The following is a 15,959-nucleotide window of genomic DNA, read 5'->3' on the forward strand; positions in this document are numbered from 1 at the left end:
ACACACACACACACACACACACACACACACACACACACACACACACACCGCACAAACACACACTCGCACACGCCCGCGCCACGCGCTGAACCGCTCTCTCTCCCACGCAGGCGGAATGCAGCAGCGCCCGGGGAGCTTGTCTGCAGCCGCTGCCTGAATGCACCTCGCTGCCCGGAGCCAGGCCGCCCAATAGGGCGCAAGGCAGGAAGCTTGGCCGCCAAAGGTGAGTGTGGCGCCCGCCCGCAGCTCGGGGGACAGCTAAGCCTGCACAGACGGGGGGCGCGGGGAGGCCAGGTTCCCGACCCAACTGCTGGACGCAGGTGGCCCGCGCCTGGTTTGCGGCTGCAAGGTGCAGATGAAGATAGTGTCCTGGTTGCTCCGGGGAGGAGAGGCGATCCCAGGGAGAATCTGCACCTTCGAGGTGCCAGATGGACCCAGAAGAAAGCTATCCCTTCCAGGCTCGTAAACTTTCCTCTTCTGTCATTTGGCAAACGTGGAGACAAAGGGGGCGTGGAGGCGCTCTCTCTGTCCGGTTCCGCCCTTCAGACTGCATTCTGGGCTGGTACGCCCAGAGGAATTGCAGGGGTGGGAGCGGTGGTTCCGAGACCTGCAGGTAGCTGATGCCAAACCCGCCCACCTAACCCGGGTTGGGATTTCTCAGCCCCTAGCCGAAAGCGGTGCCATTGATTTCGCCTCAGGCGTGGGCACCTGAGGTTCTCTTTCCTGAGCTCCAGAACTGGCATACCCGAGGGCTTTCTCGTCGACACCAGGAACTGAGTTTCTAGGGTGAGGCTCGGGTCAGTGCCGGATGAATGATGAGTTACTGAAAGGGTTGGCATAATCACATCCTAGAAACGCAGGGCCCCGGGGTCCCTGCTCCCAGGGGAAGGCGCTGTCTTCACACACACCACTGCAGAGGCTCTGGGAGCTGAACTGAGACAGCTGTGGTGGCAGTGGTGTCGAGTGAATCTGGGGATTTATTTTTGCCCTGGGTTTTGTGGCACACACGTGTAGAATATGTGTAGGATTCTGGGCCGTGATTTGTCTTTGTGGAGCTATCGTTTTTGCTTTCAGCCTTTTCTGTGGAGGTGCTTTGTCACCTGGTTAATTAGTTGGTGGGCTGGCAAGGCTCCATTTCTCTTCTGCACCAGGGAAAGGGTCCTGAGAACAGAATTTCCTTTCGAAAAGCCAGTCCTGCTTGGGCGAACTCTCAGAGAGCAAAGGGCAGGCCTGTGTGGAGGGTGGGGTGGAGGTAGGAAAGGGAGCCTGGAATCTAATGGTCCTTTGAGGTAGCCAACACTGGGTCAGCAGGTGAGGCTAGGACAAAGAGGAGTAAAAGAGGGACAAGCCACAGACATTTAAGATAGGTGTGAACAGAAGCCAATTATGGCAGGATGAGGGCCAGTGCCAGGCACTGTAAAGCCTTCGCTGAATTCATTCTCATTTCTGGGGCTGTGGTTGGCAGTTCCTGCTCATGGAACGGGATCCCGTTTGGAGGCGCCTGGGTTGTCATATCCGGAACACGGAAGACTTGGTGGTTTCTAGGCTTGCCTTTACCACTAATAACAAGTTTGATGTTTTAGGTATAGGAAGCGTGTGTGTTGAGGTTTCTCTGTCCTGCCGTGTTTGAACTGAAGGTGGGACAGATGTGTGCGGGTACAGTTTTGTTTCTTCTGTCCGGTGTTTGTAAGGGAAGCCAAGCTAGGGCTGACAGGGGAAATGCTGGGAGCCTGCATCCATTATCAGTGACTGGGTGATAGTCAAGGGGTTTTTCCTCACTTCTAGGTGGCAAGTGGAGACCATCTCTTTCTGCTGCTGCAAACAGGGAAAGGTTTTGCTTTGAAAACTTGGCAACTTTGAAATTCGAGAAACTGTGACATATATGAGCTTTAACTGAGAAAGTTCACACATAAGAGCTTGCTTCATAAGCATAGCCAGAGGAGGTGAGGTTTGGAAGAAGAAAGGAAAAATGAAAGGAGAGGGGACTGAGAAAGGGGAACAGGATTAAAACAGGCTTCATGAGTTTATTAAAGCGTTCAGCAAGAGAGAAATCTGAAAGTGTTTTTGTTTTGTCTTTTTCAAATAACTAGGGAAAGAAAGATCTTCCCCCAAATACTTTCCAGTTTGAAAATAATTGTCAAATTATTTTGTTTTGTTTTCTTTTTTACTTCAGGGTGACAGTGTTATCATTATTCTCATAAATCATGGCAAGAAAAGATGAAGGGCTTTTTTTTTTTTTTTTTTTTCATCTGCTCTGCTTTGGTGCATTTTCTCTTTCTTCATTTGCAAGCTCACTCATTTTTATAGCACACAGATTCTGATGGAAGGTGCTCATTGACCACATGCCCTGTATTTAGTACCAGAAGCTGTTATAAAACATAGAACAGAGCTCTGCCCCTCAGAGTGCTTGCGGTGCTGTGGCAAGTCTGAGGTTAACACATGAAGTTGTTTGTGGGAGTGCAGAGTGTCTGCACCGAGTTCCTGACGTATGACCTGTACACACCACTCCCTCCCTCTGGCTTTTCTCAACATTAGAAAATGCACAAAAGTACTTGTTACTGAAGGAACAAATAAAACAAAAGGCAAAACACAGGAAAGCATTCTTTGAGTCTTCGAGAAGGCGGAATCTGACTTATGATCGTAGGGTAAGCAACAGGCTAACATGCAGGTCGTGGACTGCTTTTCTTCCCCTGGAGCATCTATGCAATCCTTGGGATACTTTTCAAAACAAAACAAAACAAAACAAAACAAAAAAACACTGGTCGTTGCAGGAAGTGGAGGACTGAAAGGTCATTCCAGGCAGAGGAAATGTGTGATGCTTGATATAAGTTGGGTAACTGTAAGTCATCCCATGTGCCTAGAGCCATACAGGGAAGAGCAGCACCTGGGTGGCACCAATTAACAGCCAAGGCTGTGGAGTGAGTGCTTGTACAGAGAGATGGCCAGGATGCAATGAAAGCACAAAGGGAGAGCTTCCAGCAAAGAAAGGGTGGGAAGATCAAAAGGTTTCTTAGAGAGTTTGACGTGAGGGGAGTCTTGAGCAGTGACTACGACTTTCCAGAAGAAAGAGTATTTGAGTCCTGGAAGGAGTCTTGTGCAGCCGCAGCAAGGGACGCGGGCTCTTATCTCCTTGGAGTGGAATAACAACATGTCAGAGAAATAAGCAGGAATCCCCACCCCACCCTGGCAAAAGAGCTTCAATTTTATGTAAAGGCTAGGAGCCTTTGAAGGTGGAGAATGTCTGAGAGGCTGATGACCATGACCACAGCGTGGAGGATGAATTGGAGATGGTGAGGCTGCTGGCCTGGAGCTTACTGTGGGAAAATATAAATGTGAAATGACAGGGATGGTGGGGAGGGTGGAGTAGTGGTGGGGAAGAGGAGGAGATATATCTGGGAAACAAGAGATACAGTAAAACCTGCTATGCTCTTTCTTAGGCCCTACATCACCCTCCCCTCCCTCAGCATGCATTTCTGGGTTTGGTTTTCTGCTTCTTGAAAACCAAGAAGGGCTTTCACTACTATGTATGTCTTCAACATTTAGCCCAGGGCTGATAGAGTCAACACATGTTCATTGGACTGATAGCTAAATTAGTGAGTGAGAAGTTCAGCCACAAGGTAAGGACTCTGCATTAGGATAAAAGAGTCATGTTCTCTGCTTCTCTAAGGGACCCACTTTTGGTGGCCAGTCACAACAAAAATTTTGAGCTAGAGGCTGCAGATTAAAGTAAGAACACGTTTTCTCAGCCTTATCTGTGAAGAAATGCTGCTTCTCCACAGAGCCACTGTGAACAGCACTGAGCCATCATTTAAAAACATATGTTGAAGAAACCAGGTTTAGGAGCAAATCTTGGACACAGAGGCAGGAACACACAATTATTTCCTGACATGTAATAGATTACAGTGAATGTGACTCTTTCCCCATTCCTCATCCTTGTCAAAATATCCTTATTTACTGAACTGAGTAAGTTGGGATCCAAGGTTCGTAAGCTCTAGGGTCTCATTTGAAGCGCTCATGGCATCTTGGCATCCCTGTATGTTGGTCAGGTACCCGTGATTGAGACACCCATAATAGAACTTGTGGATCTGTACATAGGCCACATGACCAAGTTCACATATCTGGAGTTACAATATGAAAGTCCCAGTGTGAGACATCAGCATCGAGCAAAGCAGAATTTGCTTTCAGACTCACCACAGTGGTGAGGAAAAGGAACATTCCAGAAAGCATGGTGTGTTTGGTAATTTGGTAGCTGGTAATTGCAAAAGAGAGAAAAAGAGGTTAGCCCAGGAAAGTGAATAGTATTTTGTTTTGCAGAAGTGGATTTGGGGATATCTCTGGAACATCTTTGAAAGTATTGGGACATATCTCAGTGTATTGTGTTGTCACAGTAAATATCACCTCTTGTTTGCAATAAGATAGAGAATGGGAAGGAGACCATCAACCCAGAGATAAAATCTCAGCACTTAGCTACAGGTATGGGTTAAAAAGAGAATCAAATAAGGAATGTAGGAATGGGCCTTTCAGACAAGTAGGAGAGAATTAACATGAAAGCAGAAAGCCTAGGGGAACTGTGAGAGGGCTAGTCAAACTCCAGAGAGGCACCCTGAGTTAGACATTGAATCAGGACCCAGACATGGAATCTGATTTACAGCATGCAGAATCCTTTTGCCTCAGCACGGAGATGGGCCTTAACAGCTTTCCTGTGAGGTACCAAGCTCATGAGTACTAGGACCAAAGCTACCATGCTTATCCTGTAGTCTGTGTCCCCTCATTGAATGTGTCAATGGCTTTGAGTGACGATGAATGGAAGGATCAAAAGTAGAGAACTGCAAATAGACAATGAACAGTCTTTCCTGGTGACAGTCAGAAAAGCAGCTTCGCACAACTGTGTGTACAGAAGCCATATTTCAGAGTCCGGGGACGGGGGGTGAAGGGAAGAGTGCCCAGTCTGTGCATTCATCCATCATTCATGAAGTCAGGCGGGGGAAGAGTTATGGGACCATCGGGACAAGGTGTAGTGAGCTTGTAGCAAGTTCTTATCAAGGAGGAGCAGATGGAAAGAGGTAGTGCTTAAGAACAAAAGGAGCAGGGGATGAGAGCAGGAACGCTGAGGAGAGAAAGGATGTCTGTTCCCAAGAGTGAGAGAAGGACTGGGGGCACACCCAGGAGCCTCCCCACTACTAAACCATAGGTGTTTCCTGAAGCCCGGAGAGTTATAGTCTTGAGTGTCCAACCCAAATCTGTTGCTAGACCTGCAAACTAATGATGAACCCTGTTGATGCAGCAACATGGCTGAAAGCACAGAAGCCAGCCTGTGACAGGCTGCTGCCTGTCCTCATTCAGAATTCACTCAAAAACCGAATTAACTGAATTATTTGTTTTTGTTTTTAAGAAACAAGGGGAGGCCAGTTTCTTAAAAATTTAAAAATTTTGAATTATTATTATTGTTGCTGTTTTCATTATCATTGTTAGAGAGTGCTTGTGTTAGAGAGAGAGGAAGAGAGGCAGAATAAAGAGAGAGGAAGAGGGAGGGAGAGAGCTGACTTGCCAGTGCCCACATAAAGGGATCAGAGGGCAGCTTTAAGGGGTCAGTTCTCTTCTTCCACTGTTGTGAGGATCAAAGTCAGGCTGATGGGACAGGTGGCAGTGCTTTTCCCTGCTGAGACACATCACCAGCCCTCAGCTGAATCCTGAATTCTGGCTCTGCCATTTTTAAGCTGTGTGGGTTTGGGCACATAATCTCTGTGCTCTTAGTTCCTGCTGTACTTAAGAATCACAGTGGAACCTATGGTGGAAGACTTTGGGGATGGGTTATTTGTTCATCTTACATGTAGGGGAATGGAAGGTCTCATGTGTAACCCATGTGTGCATTGATGTTCATCACAAATTCTTACGTCAGTTATAAGTAGCTGATTGTAATCCCAACTTTCTGCGTGCAGGAATGAAATCAATAGACCAAAACAGGACAGGAGCAGGCCATCAAGGAGGCCTGCCAGTCACTTTTACCAGGTGCCTGCTGCCCACACCTGAGGAGAAGATGAAAGTTTGCTTGTCTAGTCTGGTTGTTGCTTGCTTCAACCTTGCAAGCATTGCACAAGGAGAACTTAGCTGTTCAACAAAATACTCTCAGAGACATAATTGCATGTCTTAATTACAGCCCTGCCTGGCTACTGAGAAATACAGACTTCAGACAGCTCACATGTGAGGTTTACAACATTCTCTAGCAAATTGTCTGCTCTCTTCATGGGGAAGTTTGTGTTGTGCCCTAAGGCAGAATCCCGGTGGATAAGGTGGCCCCATGATTTAGCCAGTTAGTAACAGGGCAGTGAGTGGAATTCTGGTTAGATGGATAATCCCCCTCCATATAATGAATATGTAGATGCATGCAAATATGTGTATGTATCCATCCATCCTGTTTATGTTTTACATACACTCAATTCCTCCCAGTCCTCCCCATGAGAGCTTTCTGTTTCACCTTCAAGTTTCTGCCTCTGATGCTCCTTCTTTCTGGAATTCCATTCTTAGGTTGTCCTGACCTCTTTCATTTCTATGCTGTTTCATTACCTAGCTTAGCTCTTGGGTCATAGATATACTGCTCAATAGATATTTTGCATTGCAGACATACATGAACAAATATTATTCTTTGAGTCATTGGTGATGTCTTAAACAATGCAGCTTTTTTTGTTTGTTTGTTTTTGTTGTTGTTGGTTTTTTTTTTTTTAATAGCCATATAATTTTCCAGTGTAGTGAGTCATGCAGTGAGTTACCTCACCAGGCTTCCACTTGAAATGTGATTAGGAACAAGGAACGAAATAGGGCGATAGTTTTCCTGAGGCCACTGGTTACTGTAGCTGAAAGGTGTCCAAGTGGAGGCTGAGGTCCTCCCTTGATTTCTGACTCAGCCCTACCCAATGTGGAAATTAGATGAGGTGAGGAAAGCACCAATGTGCAAGCACCGTGTTGGCTTCTGTTCTTTCTTCAGTTTTAAATTTCTTGATCATTATGGGGTTTTTGTATTAAATATTAATTTTAAAATATTTTACCAAGATACTATTTACTTTGGTTGTTGAATGGTTTAAGGAAACAGATTTTTTTTTTGGCCTGACACCAATGCTTCATCACTTTTATTCATGAACTTTTTGTATGCTTTTATAATTCTGAGGTTTTTAAACACTCAATCTAGGAAATGCGAGAAAATTACCACACCTGTCAACTTGGCTGGTGTTGGATTATAGCGCTGTGGCCTGTATGTGAATTGAGGTCAGCAAGTACAATGACAGAAACTGACCGTTTCTGAAATTAGAAAAGGGAGAAAGAGCATGAATGGAAAAAAAAAAAAAGACAAAGGAGGGGAAGGTAGAGTGAGTTTTTTGCAATACCGTACAGATGCTCCTACAGCTACCTGAAGGACTTTCTCTGTATTATCACCAGAGCTTTATAGCACACTGGTGGGTAGTTACCAGCATCTCCGCTTGACAGCTGAGCAAATCAAGCTGCAGAAAGTTGAGCTGGCTTACTCAGCTGCCTGAGACGGAGTTAGATTCATAGTCAAGAACGCATCCAAAGTCAGTGCACATGCCACTGTTCCTTCTGCTGCCAAAGACTTGGGATTCCGAGTCATCGGTGACCTTTCGCTCTCTGGAACACCTTAGGAGACAAGCATCTGTGGCTTGTCAGGGTTAACTGACTGTCTGCATCCTTGCAGGTGTGCATTCTTTTATGGCAAATTTATCTTCTTCATCCATCAGTAACAACCTGGAGCAGAGCCACATGCACAGAGGAAATATCGTCTTCGAGTGATTATCATAAATACCTGAAAGCACAGAGCTTAGATTTCCCCAGTTACATTAGAAATAGCCATTTCATAGCAGCATCAAGTGTTCTGAACCTGCTCACAGACTGTAAAAAGGTGACTGCGGTGATGGGAGCAACTCTGCTGTAAAGAGATGTACTCTCTTTGCAAGGCTGACGGGTGAGGGTTTCTGGGGTGGCCTTTTATTGAGATTTCTGATAAGAGACGTGGAGCAATGACCTCCCATCCACGTATGAATTTAATAAAATAAGACACAATTAGCAAGAACAGTCTGGTGGAGAGAGCCAACACTCAGGTCAGCATCTCTACAAGCCAAGTGCACGTTATCATTGTATCCATCTCCTAACCTTGCTGGCTATTTCTTCCAGGCAAGTCCATACATTCCCTTGCTTTGACAACCAGCCCATAGCATACTGTCCTGGGGTCCCAGAAAACAAATAAATAAAAGACTTTATTAATATAAATAAATAAATAAAGACTTTCTATTGATAGGAAGTCTTCATATCTGCAAATATCTCTAGATTTGTTTCTCCTGAACTTTAAAAGCAAGGCAGTGAGTGCCTCTAAATCTTGAGAAAAATCTTTTAGGTTTAGTTTAGTGGTTTTCTTTTCTTTCTTTCTTTCTTTCTTTCTTTCTTTCTTTCTTTCTTTCTTTCTTTCTTTCTTCTTTCTTCTTTCTTTCTTTTGTAGAATGACATATGACATATAACATATGATACGTTTTTTGCAAGGCTAGTTTGAACCAGTAATACTGCACCTCATCAATTTAAAAATTAATTAAGTCAGTTTTGTGTGTATCTGTGTTGCTACACAAACTGCATGTATAATACACGAAGAAAGTAAACATACTTCAAATTCCAGTCCCCGTCTCCCAGAAAACCCATGTAAACTCATTGTTGCGCGTCCTGCCAACACTTTGTCTATTATCATTTAGGTATTTTATCTTTTTTTTTTCTTAAATCGTGGGACTTTACTTTGTATATTATTTCATCCTTTGGTTTTATCTGACATTTCTTGTCTAGTAAACATTTACTGAATGTTAACAGTTGTTTGAGCAGGCTAAAGGCTGCTTTCTATTTCAGGACAGATGAAGACCAGCTAATGCACGTCTCCTGTGCATCCTGTAGAAGCCACCCATTAAACCAGGCGCTTCCCAAGAGTTTACATGCTAACAACAGATACATTAATGTGGGCACTAAATTTGAATTTAATCCATGGCAATAGCCGTCAGCTCTTCTTGATTCACAGAATTGCTGGAAGGGATGGTCCATTTCAATTATTGTAGCTTCCCAAATAAAAAAGCTGAGGTCCTTTGAGGTTAAGTGATTTGTCCAGGGTCCCACAACTGGTGATTGGCAAGGCAAAGATGACAAACTGTTTTCTAGTCTGCTAAGCCAGTGCTGATTCCACTACATTAGACTGCGAAATAACTCCCCTCGCCAAGAAGGGGAGCTGGGATCTCAAATCGCAAAAACTAGCTTGTGCAATGAATTGCAACCAAACTGAAACTCATGCTTCATGTAAATGTCATCCAGGAGCCTTTGCAAAGATCACTCCTCATTTTCAGTCCCAACCTGCCCATCTAGTCCCTGATCCCCACTCTCTTCCTCAAAGGCCCCAGGGTCCCACATTTGCATAATACTTTGAAGCCAGGCAACATTCTTGATGTGAAATGAGATGTTACCCAAGTTTCCTAGGGAAGGTATTCATCTGTGAATGTATTACTAGGGATTTAGCTTTCAATTTGGCATCTTGCCAACTTGAACCTTCAGAAATGAATCCCAAAATGAATGTATTTGACATGTCATCTTTAATCACACAATTACTCTTCCTTATGCTTATCCGGAAAGGTTTGCTCATGATATGGTATAAATAAAACTATGATTTCTAAACATGCTAATTCTATTTCCCTGCTCTGCTAGGTTAAGGGCCTCAGCTGCGCCGTTCATTAGCTTTATGGTGCTGGGCCAATCTCCCTGCCTTTCTAAATCTCAGATCTCTCACATGTAGAATTCAGAAGCTTTGAAAGGGATGGGAAGATGGAGGGAATGACTAATACATGAAGGCTGTGCTTTAAATATTAAAGTCTAGTTCTCCGTCTGTATTATTCTACTTTCGTGGAAAGTCCTGGAAATTGATGTAAATACATGGCTTTCTTGAACATAAGGTTGACACTGTTCATCTCTACTAGTTAAATGCATGTAGTCAGTCTCAATTTCCTTGGTTGTATTGGTGCATTGCTTAGAGATGTGCAAATGCATGTGCTTGCAGGGACTCATAGAGCCAGAAGGCTGGGTGAGAAGAACCAGGAAACCACCCAGTTCTATTTTCTTTCACAGCACGTAAGTAGGGTAGCCTCTTCTTCCCCCACCACAGCTCTACTCTTCCCCATATTAGTGTCCATACATATGTATATAAGACAGGAGCCATTTGAGTCTAGACCGTGGTTGTCTAGGTTCTCGGTAGTTATAGCAGAGAAGGTTCATCAAATATGCCAACCATATTTACATGCAGGGCCTTTGCACCCATGGTTAGATCTATCTGTAATGTCTGCTTTAAAAAAAAAAAAAAAAAAACCATCTGCATGTCTTTAATTCCCACCTCACACATTTGTGTACTCACGGGCCATCAAGTAGGCCTTCTCTGATAACGTCAAAATATTCAGTCCACTACTCTTTAATTTACATTGTTATATATTTCCTCATCAGCACTGAGGACTACATTAACTTTCCACTCACAAATTTACTCATTCATCTATTTGTGACCTGTCTCTTTTTCTACAATATAAACATTATTAAATGAAGGATTCCTCATCACATACTCCAAACCCCAATGACTGCCTGGATAAATGAATTAGAAAAAAAAAAAAATCAGGACTATTTTGAAAGTCGATCTAAGATGCCAATAGCAATGGCCACATCCAAAAGACAGAACGCAGGAACACATCTCAAAATGCGCGGAAGCTCCAGAGAGCCTCAGTGAGAGAGTCAGTGCAGGGCAGTGGTTCTGTAGGACTAATCTGAATGATGCTGGTGGGCTTTGCTTTTCTTTGTCTACTCTTGCCATGTTAGGCATCCTTTCCTGCTGACCCCTAATGCATGTCACAGAGCCAATGGGGAAGCCTGTATCTTCCCACTTCCAGGGAAACAGAATTTTCCAGTTTGCTTTGCTTTGGGTCTCTTTTATCTTTCTTATTCTTACAAAATCCATTAAAACCTTTTCCTCCTCTAACGTATTTGTGAACCCTAGGTCATTTTTGCTGTTAGAAACCTAATGAGTTATAGTACTTATTTTGATACATTTCCCTTAATTATTTGTCTCTTTTAGAATACTGTCTTAAAAATGGGACTTATTGGAAGCTCTCTCCCATTAACACTGTGATCTCTAGCTAAGGCATCCCTCCAACAGAATCACTTATTGTCTTCTTGTCAGAATGCTTCTCTGAGAAAATCCTCCTCCCCCATACATATACTTAACCCTTCAAATTATTTCAGCACTCTTAGATTCAGGCATTTTGGCCCTCTCTTCCTATGAAGTCCTTGAAGAATTCCTCCCTGGCTACCGTCAGCTCTCATGGTCCTACCATGAAGTTTCCCCCTGAATGTCCACATCACTTTTGTTCAGAATTAGTTACAGGTGAAAAGTCCAACTGAGCCTTCACATCCCCGCTGAGATATGAGAGTGCATAAGGGATGGCAATGGTGTCTATAAGCATCGTGTTAAGTAGCTCGACCAGTCACCACTGTTGTGAGTATCTGCCTTCCCTATTCTGCCTCACTGTGGTGACCCTTCTATGCTTAATACCAGGAATGCATCATTCCTTCATCACCTCAAGTAGTCTGCATCATCTTCCCATTGGTGTCATTTCAGTTTTTCTTCTCCCCATAATAGTTCCCAGAATCCACCCTCAGGTTTTGATCATGTGAGTCCTCAGTACTTGTGCTTCTAAATAGCACGTCCTCTTTGGAGCTGTAGCAATGGATCAGTGGCTACGATCACTGTTGCTCTTTCAGAGGACTCGAGTTTGATTCCCAGCACCCATGTCAGCTGGCTCACAGCACTCTGTAACTCCAGCACCAGATCATCAGAGAACCTGTTTAGACTAGGCTGATATCTGCATATATGTGCATACGTGTAGACATAGACACATACAAATAAATAAAAATAAACTAAATCTTTAAAATGGTTTTAAAGTACTTTTTATAATGTTCATGCTGTAGATGAATATTGTCCGCAAATATGTCTGTGGCTGAAGTTTGTCTTGCATATCCCTCCTTATCCTGAAGAGAGGTTCAATTCCTCCTTCTTTATCCAAGTGTCCCAGTCATGAATATTAGTAGAATCTTCAGGAATTGAACATTTGTTATTGAGGGGAGAGCATCAGCATAGGTGAGCCTTGGTAATTATCCTCAAATTTCACCATAATGGTAGGTGGAACCATTTTAACATGCATAATAGGCTTGAAGAAGTAATGACGCATGGGGAAAATGCATTGAAATCTCATGCTGTATTCTAGACATCTATACAACTATTGGCAATTAAAAACAAAACATTTTTTGACTAAGAGCATCATCTACTTCTTCAGCCCATTTGCAATGCTCAGATGCCATCTGACCTAACTTTGCTTATTTTTTTTCCCTGTGCCTGGAGAACTATGTCAGCAGAAATATGCCAGAGAAACAGGTCCATAAATAGATCATTACTCACAGGGAGAGATGCCAAATGGCCTTGTTTTGTGTCCAAGAAAACACTGGAACTTCCTGAAAAGCAAAATAAAAGATGACAAGTGAACTTATCATTTCATTGGGAAAACAAAAGGCGCAGAAATCAGACGACAAGATATTTGATGCAGGGAACATTTGATGGATGAAGTAGCAGGGTTAGCCTAAGCTAATTCAAAGCTGCCAGGATCCTGGAACCCTTGACTTTCTAAAAACCTCTTACTGAATCTCTTCTGCCTTGCTTCACGGTTTTCAGTATTTCATCACTTTGCTGTCTGAGGCTGATCTGTAAACATGGGGCTCACAACAAGATGGAAAATCAAAAGAACCAGAGATTTCTGTTAAGGAAAATGTTTCTTTTGGTTTTATGTAAAACATAAAGGTAAGTGTGGGCTGTAACAGTGCAAGGAGAGTCACAGAAGCATTGATTTTTATAATAGAGCACACGCACATCTCCTAATGTATTGGCATTGAATGCTCAGACTTTAATTGCCACTAATCCTAAGGGGCCAGGGAAAAGCTTCATTCAGAGCCACTATCCAGGAAATGACCATTCAAAAGTGAAGCCTTAAATGATAGGAATAAGTATAGCTGTGAATACCTAAAAAGGGCTTAACATAGTGCTACAAGAGAGCACTAACCGTAAGAAATACACGCTAGTGAGAGTCAAGTATGTAAATACATACACTAGATAATGTATATGGTCAATAACTTGAAATTTGGGGCAATTTCACAGTGGATAGATGAGCTACTTGGTTAGTACAATGTGAAAAAAAAATCCTCATTGGCTACAGATACAAGCATGTACCAAGAGCTTATGAAAAAGACAGACTGACTAGATAATCTCGTAAGTTACTTTAACTGGAAAATATTCTCAGAATTGGAAATGCATACACCTTTTCATTCAGCAATCTGACTGTGGAGAGAGAAAAAACAGCATGAGTATGTGGGTGCATAACGGTTTCACTATGCTTTGACTTAGCCACTGTTTGACTTTATGATGCCTTTAATATTTTCAACTCAGAGCAGGTTTGTCAGATGAGGATGATGTACCTAATTGTATGGAATTTAGCAGATAAAATCTGGAAAAAAATATCCCAATTCTTTACAGTAATATGCTCAGTATTAAGTTGGAATAATGCATAACTTTGAACAATGTGATTCTCCATCTACTTAGCAGGATGTTTGTTATATTATGATGACTATACAAAGAAATATAATGACAGCTGAATGGTATATTTTACATGCCATGTGTTGGTACCATTCTCAGTCTTTTACATATATTACTTTGTTTATTTCTCACATTATCATCTAACAGCTGAGAAAAAAAATAGACATAAGTCAATAACTTGTCTTAAGAGTTAAACTGCCTTGAGAATGAACTAAGGTATGAACTCTGATGAGATGGTTCCAATATTGACAATGATGGTGGGGTACTTTTTACTTAATAGATGAGATAATGGCTAATGGAAAATTCTAATTTTTGTATAAAAATAACACACACATGAATATATATGTATATATATATTTGTAGAGACAGATGCTAAAAACAAGATTATTATTGCTTTTATAAAAAATGGTACATGAAAAGATTTCTTCTATGAGTTGATTCAAATCAGATCATCAGAACATCAGCTTTCTTAGAGTCCAAGAAATAGTAGGATTCATGATTCCATCATCTCTGAATTGGCTTGGATCATCATTGTCTTTTCATCAATAATATGCACTGAGAGCATTTCCTGTCAACACTAAAAGGTGGAGGGGAATCCTGAGGCAGGTTGTGTGTTAATATGAATTCTCTGGGGCTTGACTGATGGCTCAAAAGTATAGTACTTACATCTCTTGTGGAGGACTCAAGTTGGGTTCTCAGTTCCCAGGCCCAGGGGCTCATAACCATCTGTAATTTCAGCTCCAGAGGAATCCAAGACCTGCCGATGTGCATTCCACTTCCCCATCATAAAAAAAAAATCATTTAAATATTGACATGAAACATCTCTGAAGGTTTCCCCCAAATGTATAGATACTATTGTCTCACTATCTGCTTGTAATTGGCAAAGCAAAGTATGAAAGGATAATATGTAGGAAGTGGTGGTTGGAAAAGTGTGCTTGAGAATTGTAGAGTAGAGGGTAGGATGTGGAAGAAAGAGGGGCTTGAGAAGAAGGCACTCAGTAGAGTCAGTTTCTTTATTGCTCTCTTTAGTGATGACAAGTTTCTAAAAACAATTATGTGCAAATTTGGCCCTCACTGATACCTATTAATAGCAGTATTAATTGACCCTAACAAGCTAGAACAGTTTTCTTTTCCAAAACTAGAATTTCAGAAACCCCATGTGTCACTTCTTCAAGGAGTCTTCATCTCCCTTTTCTGTACTTCTCCTCCCATCCCCTCTCTTCTGGCCTCTGTATCCTTCTCTTTGTCACTAGAGTGTTTCATCAGCACTTCTGTCACACTGGGTTCATTTTGTCTCTTTCCATGACATCCTTGTACTATCCTTTCATGGTTTCCTTTTATCTCCATGGCTTCTCATCTTCAATCTACTTTTCCTTTTCTGTTAGTCTTAGACCATCTTCTCTTAAATGTGGGCGCAGAAAAGCCCGTGTTCTCCGGTGCCCACATTGTATCTATCTGCATCATTTTCGTTTTGGCTGATGTCATAATTTTGCTTACGGTGTTCCCCTCATGTCCTAGTCTTTTATGTTCATTCCCTCCAATTCATTGTAACTACTGAATGTCTGCCTAAAACACATCTTCAGTCATTATCCCTTCTTTCCTTGGAGATGCTCAGGAATTGCTGTGAAGTCTAAGGTTCTCTTCTAACACTCTTTCTCCTCCCATAGGAAGCTCCAGACTCTCTTCCTCATCTCATCTCTTCCCTGTTCCAGCTGTTCTTGCCTTTCCTCAAGCATTCCCTGGACATCTCTGATCCCTTTTCTTGGAGCTTCTTCTCTCACCCTTCAGGCCTTCTAACTTCCTATCATTCTAGTTAGACGTGACTATTCTCTTCTTCATTTTTGTGTCATATTCTGTACTTGTACAGAAGAGCACCTTTTGTTTTAGTTCATGGTTTGTAGCTATTTTATGTGTGTCAATCTCTCCTACTTTGTACCACCCACCTCGAAGGAATGTAAATGTTTGTTTTTAAATTTAGAGATGTAGAGGTAATGCAAGAAATACCAACATCAATAGGTCATAACCACTCTTACTATTTTAATGTGTATCCTTGGAGGACTGTTTTGGCTACAATAAGTCTCCTTATTTAAAGAAGAAGGAGGAGGAGGAAGAGGAGGAGCAGGAGGAGGAGGAGAAGGAGAAGAAAGAGGAGGAGGAGGAGGAGGAGGAGGAGGAGGAGGAGGAGGAGAAGAAGAAGAAGAAGAAGAAGAAGAAGAAGAAGAAGAAGAAGAAGAAGAAGAAGAAGAAGAAGAAG

General features: G+C 42.5%; 1 protein-coding gene across 2 annotated transcripts in view; it reads left to right on the forward strand.

Annotated features, from left to right (window-relative positions):
* Plppr1 (phospholipid phosphatase related 1) overlaps positions 1-15,959 on the forward strand; it is a 266,024-nt gene that overhangs the window by 245 nt on the left and 249,820 nt on the right. The window contains exon 2 of one of the 2 annotated variants that reach the window (XM_055605246.1): positions 111-223. The gene's annotated coding sequence lies outside the window, so the exon portion shown is untranslated. Of the gene's footprint in view, positions 1-32; positions 224-15,959 lie in introns of those variants that run through there. The other variant, XM_055605245.1, reaches the window with a different exon arrangement.

This window comes from Psammomys obesus, unplaced genomic scaffold (genome assembly GCF_907164565.1).
Source record: "Psammomys obesus unplaced genomic scaffold, mPsaObe1.curated_primary_1811, whole genome shotgun sequence".
In the NCBI taxonomy this organism is placed as follows: Eukaryota; Metazoa; Chordata; class Mammalia; order Rodentia; family Muridae; genus Psammomys; species Psammomys obesus.